The sequence below is a fragment of the Amborella trichopoda genome, chromosome 2, assembly GCF_054954075.1.
Source record: "Amborella trichopoda isolate Santa Cruz 75 chromosome 2, AtrichopodaSantaCruz75HAP2 v2.0, whole genome shotgun sequence".
NCBI lineage: Eukaryota > Viridiplantae > Streptophyta > Magnoliopsida > Amborellales > Amborellaceae > Amborella > Amborella trichopoda.
Window position 1 is genome coordinate 21,323,154 of NC_142337.1, and position 9,682 is coordinate 21,332,835.

Sequence of the window (9,682 nt, forward strand, 5' to 3'; positions counted from 1 at the left end):
CCTTTATGAATTCTTGACATAAATCCCTTTGGTCTCATAATGTTACAAAAACTGTCCCGTTATGGACCTTGAAATCGAATGGTTGACTGAAACCATATTGAGCTACACATCGAAACAAGATATCCCGAGTCCAAGGCATTGTTTGAAACACCGCCCTATCTAACCCGTAGATCGGAACCGGCCCCTTGCCGGGTTTGGTTTCGGGCGGTTTTGGTGATCGGCCGGTATTTTAAAACTAAAAATTTAAAAAAAGTCGATGAAATCCAAAAAATAAGGAATTTGATTTGTAATATATTTTTAAAATATTTTTTACATTATGGTAAATATTAAAAATTATTTTGATCATTAATACTCACTTTTAAAATCTATTTTTTTATTAAGTTTCAACTTCATTTGAATGTGTTTTATTTTAATCATTCTTTATATGCTTTTATATTTTAGTTGATTTTTTTGTATTTTTTTTATTGTTTTCAACAATATTTTGGCTTTCTTGGACTTGTCTGGTTAGAACGGTTGAATTGACCGGTTTACCGGTTAGGTGGGTTAAACCACTTTTGACCCCATGTTCGGTTAACCGTTTCGATTTGATTTTGCAAACAATGGTCTAAGCACTTGCTAATCTTGTGTTTTTTGTTTGTTGCCTATGCGTGTTACCCGTTCTCTCTCTTTAGGGTATGTTTGACAATTCATAATTTAGAATAGGACACTCATCTTAAAAATCTATTTTTGAGATGGATTTTTGGAACTAAATTTTAAAATTTTAAGGACGTAGTCTGATCTCTAACATGGAGATCATAAATATAAAAAAAATAAATAAACTTTAAAATTTAAATAATAATTCTATTAAGAAAACATTTGGATCCATTAGTTTCAATTGATTTTAGATGAGCCATGCACCTATCTTTAAGATGGATGCTTTATACCTCGGGGACTGCAAATATAGAATTGTGATTCTTGCCGTATGAAACAAATTTCCTTTAGAATATTCAAGTATGAATATGGAAGCGACCACACCCTATGAAGATATGATTAAATTCTAATTTTTTTCATTTAAATAATCACTATATATATATATATATATATATATATATATATATATATATATATATATATATATATATATATATATATATATATATATATATATATATGAACACAACGATCATTATTCAATTTGGGCCGATCTGAAGAACATGATTTAAATTTGTATTTAAATTTTAATTTATTTTCTATTAATCTAAATCACGTGAAATTTTAGGCATCTATTCTTCTTATCAAGGCGCATTTAATAAAATATTAAAAATATAATTTACAAAATATAAATTGACAAAAATACTCTTAAAATGTTTCAGAGGTATTTTGATCAATTTGTTTCACACAATATTTTTTTGATATTTTTATTGGCTTGGTGTGACATCTTGATATGAGCGCCAGTTTAGATCCATAGCAAATTCGAAAGAATTTTCACGGGGATCACATATAATTTATACCAATTTATATGACAGAGTTCGTGATGATGTGCTAAACTCCACTGCCTGTTTGATCCGGTTTAGTCCTTTCTCCTCATCCTCTCTACTTAGAACATGGAAGCAAGGTCTTCAACCGTGTCAATAACGGCAGCCACATTTGAATAATAGTAGTAAATTAAGTAATTTTGAATGTCTTTTTCACAAAAAGATCATATTGTTAATCTTAACGGGTGCTCTTCTATAATACACATGGTTTTGCAAGTTGGTTCATGCATGTAACTTTGAGAAATTATAAGGAGCATCTCAATATGCTTCCCACTTTCTAGAAGCATGGTCTTTCCAAATTGCAAGCCAAAGCAAGATATATCCCCCAGCATGGGACAAATTTCATAATTCCAGTAGCATCTGATTTAACATGCTTTAATTTATCTGATGTGAATGAAAACATAAATAATTGGGAAAATCGTCTTGAAAGAGGCTGAAGACTCAAAGTTTTTAAATCTCATTTTGTATATGAATTTATTATTTCGATGAGATTTGTACAAGGCGCGCCTCAAACTGTTGCAGTATCAAAAATCTTATATTGGTTTGAAAAATCTATGTAAAATCTTAATGATGAAATTTAAAATCTGAAAAACCATGCATATTTAATAGATATGTAAATACTTGAAAATCATGAAAATAGATAGTTTAGATATCTTCTTATAAGATGCATTATTTTTAGAAGAAATTACTTAACGGACCATATTGGGAAGGGTCTAATTACTTACGGATCATTTGGTGTTAATATGCCCAGTATTACGAGCACCATACATTCCTCGTGACCTTTTTATTTTTTATTTTATTTTTATTTTTCTCTAAGTTGTCCCCCTATCCAAAACACCTAAAAGGGGACTATTCTTTCTTAGTCCTTTGCCTGATGTTTGAAATCCCGAACATCTATTGTACTATCCCCCCAAAACTAACATACCTTCTTTAAATGTAACATGCTCTCCCCCGTCATCGTAATGCTCTTCTTTCATCACTTCTTCGATAAATTCTATGGGGCTTTTCTCACTAGACATTAAAGAAGCGAAATAAGAGTCGAACCTGTTGTAATATTCATCTTTGTTGAGGAAGAAGATCAGTGGATATAAGGGATGAGCTCCCCATGCCCGCTCGCTGTACGCATGATTCTACCTCAACCCCTTATTTGAATAAAATTTCTCTCACCCCATCATTTGAATAAAATTTCTCGCTTTCACCCCCTTATTTGAATAAAATCTCTCTCCCCCCCTCAGCCCTTTATTTGAGGAAAAACTCTCTCTCTTATTTGAAGAAAAACTCTCTTTCACACACACTCTCTCTCCCCCTCACCCCTTATTTGAAGAAAAACTCTCACTCTCTCTCTCTGTGCAGAAAAAATGATATATGGGAAGGATCAACGGGCCCTTGGTTATCAAATGCCTCACAAGCCCAAAAGAAATTTGACTTTTTGTGGAATGAACGAATTGTGTATACTCCATAAGGCATTTGACTGTGAGGCTTACGGGACAGCAAAGAACCCATAATTTTTTTCTCTGAGATTTTTAAGATTTGTCATGAATTTCGCTTTGGAGCTTAACTGTGTATGCAATGGGGTAAGTTGCTTAAAAATTGAATTTGTTGGTTTTGTTCATCTCTCTCTCTCACTCCGTTGAATTTAAGTACCGGTTAAATTGAGAAGCGCCCCATAGAATTTGCTGAAGAGTTACTGAAAGAAGGGCATAACTGTAATGGGTTTAATACAATCTATGTTTGGAAAGCATGTTCTATGTTAGCAATTGACCAAAGGAAGAACCTGCTGCATTCAAAGAAGGCTAGTTTGTTTTTGGGGATAGCTCATATTGGTATTTCGAACACCGGATAACAAAGAACTATAAAAAAATAGCCATATATCCAGTGCTTTCATTGAGCAATTTACAATAAAAAAAAAAAGCCTCAAATGGTACTAGACCCTCCCAATATGGTCCGTACATAATTTGCTCTTATTTTTAAGACTTGAAATTTTATTTATTTTTCTTTATATCCATGCATTTCGAGATTGAGATGATCAATTAGAAATTTTTCCAACTTTAAAACACTCTTTTCTACTTAATTTTTTGAGGTGCACCTTATTTCTATAGTATAAGGTTGCAACAGCATATAAACTTTATCCTTGTTATTTTGTCAAACGATTGTATGCTCCCGCAGATATAGGATCCCTCGGGTAAAAACCTGAGTATTTTTACAACCCCAAATTGTGGGATGTAGCCGCTCCAAAGCTATCAACGTTATTTTTCTTTTTCTTTTTAATATGCATTTTACATATGCCTGAAATAATAGCACCCTAAAAATGAATGGGCGCCATTTGTGTTTTGGATGGTGAGATCTTACGCATAAAATTTAGTCCTTTATAAAATTCATCTATTTATTATAGAGAGATCCAATATTTTAGATCAAGAAAGTACTCCCAAATGATCTCTTGCTCAAGGGATTAAGTGTACAATATGCTTTTGGGGGAGCTCGTTATTTGTGGCCTTATATTTTGGATACTGCATTTTATTGGATTATTGACCTTTTGGGGTTTACTATGAGCTCAAATTAGTGTTATCAGGGAACGGACCGGCTACCGAATGGTGAGGGATTTGGTCCAGTCAAAAGCAGTATGATTGTTCGTTGAACTAGTTTGACCAGAATTTGAAAATTAAAAAACATATGAATAAGAGTTTAAAAATATATAACATATTAGAGAAAAAAGTTTCCCACTTTGTTTAGCTTGTTGAACCAATCCAAACCAATTGGCTGGACTATCCAAAATTAGTCAAATACTCGTTTTGACATATTTTTTATCAAACCCTATTTTCACTCTAGACCGGACAGGCCAAGGCACCAGTCAGTAGTTTAACCTTTCAAACTGCCGTTTTTGTACGGTGTTGATAACTATGGCGCAAGCTTTTATGTTATAAGTCCAGACGATCATTTCCAATCTTAGAGATCATATATTAATTAAATTTGACAAACAGATGAAAATATCTCCCTCTATTATTAAAAATGAATAGAACTCTTTAAATAAAACTCTTTAATATTAGTTCATCATATAATGTATAGAAAGTGTCCTAAATTTTATCATGGCTCATTCATGATTTCCCTTAATTTTTATTGTTTTCTTTATAGATATATTTAAATTATTTTAATCTTTAAATCAAGAGAAAGTATAAAATGAGACCATTTACTTTTGGTACAAGGTGGTCACATTAATCTTGACCATTGGTTGTGAAATTGGATAGTAGCAATTATTCTATTGACTGAGCTCTAATTTGAAAATAAGTTTTCTTGAACTTTGTGACACATTCAAACTAACAAATTTCACATTGAATAATTGTAAATATACCTTGCATCAAAAGTAAATAATCTCATTAAATACAATCCCTTCAATCAAAACCTGGTTCCTAAATCCGTAGAACTATAAGAGCTTCCGCCTAAAGCACTTTCCTTTTTGGGGAAACCGATTCCTTTTTGGGGAAACCGATGAAAACATTCATTGCAAAACATTCCCGATGATGCTAAATCAAGGATACGATACAAGAGCTAAACACCGGATAATGATTTCGTATGTACAAGAATTATTTATTCAGAGAAGGTGTACATATATCAATGGTATGAGATTTTTTTTTCGCTTTAGGGCTAGCATTCAGATTCTCATCACTTGGAAGCCACTGACAGCAGGATTTGAGCCAATTGTCGTTTTTAAGGGAAGTTCAGATAAGGTGGCAACATCAAAATGTAGAAATAAATTGCACCTTAAAACCTATCAAAACAAATTGTTCTGACACAACAAAACCCTCCAATTGATCATCTTGATCTCGAGATGTATGGTTGTGAAATAACAATTGATTTCAAGTTTCGAAGACAAGACATCCTGTAGTGCATTATCTAAATCTTCCGTTTTCAAGATTTTCAAGTATTTATCAATCTACTCAATCTGCAACATTTGTAGAGCTTTGAATTTCAAGATTAAGCACAAAATCAGCTTTTTAAGCCTTCACAAAGTTTTTGAGCACCACAACTATAACTTTTAGCATAATCTAGAGACATGCCTTACTTGAATTGCTTAAGGTTGAGGCCTTATATAAACTACACCCTTGTTTTAATGTATATTTGGTGAATGATAATAGCTAGTGGGAAGCATGGTCCTTTCGTACCACCAACCTTTTTTTGACACACAAATAAAAATAAATAAAATTTCAATAAGTGAACTTGGCACTGGTAAGAATGGAACTCTAGGGACCTACCATGCTCGCCACCTTTGCCTAGACATAATTTTACATGCTATTCTCCCTCAAGAAATTTTATATATTTATTTTTTTTGGAAAGATATAAATTGGGATATCTTTTTTTATTTAAAAATTGGGGATTCAATGAATTATGAAAAGCATACAATGAGACCATTTACTTTTTATACAAGGAGGTCATAATTATCATAGACAATCCGTTTTGAAATCAGGTGGGTTGATGACATGTCATTGTCTAGGCACAAAGTCTAAAATAATTTTTTTCAAATGTTGTAAAACACTTTCATGTATTGGATTTTGCATCCAATGGCTAAAAATAATTGTGATTTCGTACAAAAAATAAATGGTCTCATAGTTTACAATCCCTTTAATTATAACTAAATCATTATTTTCAAAGAAAAAAAATTTAGGTTTTGAGTTCTTGAACATCTGGATCATTCCCTCCAAATATTGGATGGTTCCAGTGCAATCTTGGGATGCCTTTTTTTTAGGCACATAAAAAGAGTTAAATTTTGTGGAAAACTACATAAACTCCTCCAAAGTCAACTATTCATTCAACTCACCCCCCACCTAAACTTTCCTCACTACTTTTTTTTAAAATCCATATTTCCTAGAAAATACCCCCACCTAAAAACAGAAAAGAAAACAAAGACAATACTACCCCTCCCTTACTCCACAAACCCATTTCGTCAATAACGAAGGGCGGTCCGGCGTTTTCAAGGAGTAGTCTGGTGATTGATGTCATTGGAACTGCCCCGGTCTGGAGTTTAGAGGAGCAGTCTGGCAATTATAAGGGGCAGTCCAGCGTTTGGGAGGGGCAGTCTGGCATTTAGAGGGGCAGTCTGGCAATTAAGAGGCAGTCCATCGTTTGGGAGGGGCAGTTTGTCTTTTAGTGTCATTGGAACTGCCCCAGTCCGACGTTATGAGGGCAGTCCAACAATAAGGAAGGACAGTCCAGTGTTTTCATGGGGTAGTCCGGTGTTCAGCGTCAATGGAACTGCCTCGGTCCGGCATTTTGAAGGTCAGTCCGACAATAAGGAAGGACAGTCCGACGTTTTCATGGGGTAGTCCGGTGTTCAGTGTCATTGGAACTGCCCCGGTCCGGCATTTTGAAGGTCAGTCCGATAGTTTGAGAAGTCAGTCTGGCATTTTGAAGGGGCAATCCGGCGGTTAGAGAGGTTAGTCCGAGGTTTGTCTATGGCAGTCCGGGGACTTTTGCTGTTGACTGGCACTCCGGCTTTTTACAAATGCAATTCGGTAATTATGGAATTATGAGAGGGCAATCCGGCATTCATAACCTCGGTCGAGCATTTCTTTTTATTGGACCCAAAAATGAGTTTTTAAAATATAGGAAGGGTATCTTCATCAAAAAAAAGTTTGCTTTGTGTATTGGTGAGGTATTTGCTAGAAAATATAGTTTTGGAGAAAAAGTTGTTAGAAAAACTTACCTGAGGGTAAGTTGATTTTGAAAGGGTTTATGCAATTTTCTCAAAATCTTTTTGTTTGAGGTTGATTTCTATGTTTCCGAGACCACATCCCCAAAATTTGGAATCTTTTGGGATCTTAAAGATAAGTGTAAGTTTTTCCCAAGGGAGTAATGGAGATCATACTCTCATAGGAGTAGGAAATCTTCTGGCTTATCAGAACCATCAGTCTTTTCTTCTGCACCTAAATCACTAGAATTGCCGATGTTTAGCTGAGGCTTTCGGGCTGGGAATTTAGGGATTTGGCCCAGCCCAGGCCAAGATAAAAAAAGGCTCTTTGTCGGGTTAGGTCGGGCTAGAACCTACCAGCCCCAAACCCAGCCCGAAAGGCCCTCCCTTACTTCTCCCTATCCCCGTCCAGAAAGCCATCAATCCCTGTTAAAAACTCAATCCCATTCAACATAAACACGTGGGACCTCTTTCTCTATAAACCTTACCCCTACCTAAGAACCTAAAACCTCTCTCTCTATAAACCTGAAACCTCATTAGTCATTGCCATTCAACTCAATTCCATTAAACCAAAAAACCTGAAATCTCTCTAAAAACTTGAAACCTCTCTGCCTCTTCTAAACCTGAATAGCTCTCTTTCTTTCTCTCTCTCTCTCCCCACCGTTACCTTTCTTCTCTATAAGGAGGCAACTTTTTAGGGTTTCTTGTTCACCTGAGTGAGTCAATCAGGAGCCCTCAAAGAACTTTTATCCTTGCCCTAAATCTAAAATCCTAAAAACCATTCTCCTATTGAAATGCTTCCTTCCTTACTATCATTATAGCACAGTTGCAGAAACCTTGTTTCTTATTTTGGTTTCTCTTAATGAATAACCCTGCATTTCAGCCAACTAGTTTAGACTGAAACCCATCTTCTTAGTTTGATTTATCTCAATAAATATAATCTTGTGTTTCTCTCACTAGCATTCACTGAGATGAACTCGCAGAGAGCCCTATTTTGAATATGATGTCTGGTACCGAAATGTGCTTCTCATGTTTCTCACCCTGAGCCTATTTGGCCCTGAGCCAAAGAAGTGATTAAAAGAGGTAAGAAGAAGAAGCATTCTTTTCGTCCCTTCCATGCATTCCCAGCAGCTTCTCAGCTCTGTCAGTCCACCAAATATTGCATTGCCTGAGCTTTTCTCATCAGTTCCTCATTCATTTAATTCCACTCGCTGGAGAACCGGTACTACCAATAATTTTAACTGGGCATGCATACTCTATTATCAGATGAGGCTATTGTGCTCTTTCTACTCTCTCCCTTGTCCGTTGACTAGAGAAATCTGAGGGATAGCATAGAGTAGATCAGATATGTAATGTTCTGTAATAAAAGTAAGCTGTGCGGCAGGAATCCGCATATTTCCCAGTTTCTACTTCCCCTCCCTCCACCTATCACATGGCCTTACACCCCCTCTCTACCTCCATAGACTGAGCTAGTGTTTTCAAACTTCACTGAGTTTACTCCAAGTAACCTTCTTCGCTAGTCCCTGTAGAACTCAGGGCATATAAAAAACAAAGCTTCTTGCGTGCTCTGCAGTCTCTTATCATCAGTCGAGAGAGAGAGAACCTTTGGGATTGACGAATTGAATGACTAGGTCATCCTTTAAGATGTTTAATGACTAGGTCATCGTTTTGAGGGTGCTCTGCAGTCTCTTATCATCAGTCGTGGTAGTCTTAATGAACAGCCTTCTTTTTTCTGACATTAAAAAGAAATAAACAACTCTTATTGGGCCATTTAAGTTGCATGAAATTCAAAGGCTATAAGCCAAGAAGTACAAAATGGTAGCTAGAAATCCATCATTTCCCTAAATTGGTTGAAGAGAGGCATGCATACAACACCTGCGCATTGTCCCCTTACCACCAGTGCGAACAGCACCAGCCATCTTCATGAGCTTCTCTCTATTCATCTAAACCAAAAAAGGAGGAAATTCAGTTAGAGATCTAGATGCTTCTTACTACTATGTGTTACCATTGCAGACTACAAGATCAGATGTGAGTGACAATTCCTTCAGAAGGATAAAGAAATACAGGAAGCACATCACCTCCATGCTTTCAATCTGGTCAACAGGGGGTTCAGTTAAGAGTTGGCATGCTATGAATACATGATGACCTCTACCTAGGCATTTCATGAACGAATCACTCGTCTGCTGGTTAATGTTTTATAATGATGGGTCATACCAAATATTCTCCTTGATGAAGTGGAGATATACTTCAAATGTTAATCAACAGACCTATCACTAATGCCTTGATAACCCAAGCAAGGGGCTAAAGCTACCCGTTGACTTTATGTATATGTTGTACAATGTATCACATATATTTGTGCCTTGTGCATCTTTCTCACAAGTCTAATTTCATGGTTATTTCACTTTCTTGGGCCCAAGGAAAACTATGAAAGCCTATGGGTTTCTCTTTTCTTTTTTCTGAATGGAAGTTAACATTTTCATTTTTGTAA

The 9,682-nt window shown here is 35.5% G+C and overlaps 1 pseudogene; it reads right to left on the reverse strand.

Annotated features, from left to right (window-relative positions):
• Window positions 1-8,849: 8,849 nt before the first annotated feature.
• On the reverse strand, window positions 8,850-9,137 carry LOC148783158 (nascent polypeptide-associated complex subunit beta pseudogene; annotated as a pseudogene).
• Between the last annotated feature and the right edge of the window lie 545 nt (window positions 9,138-9,682).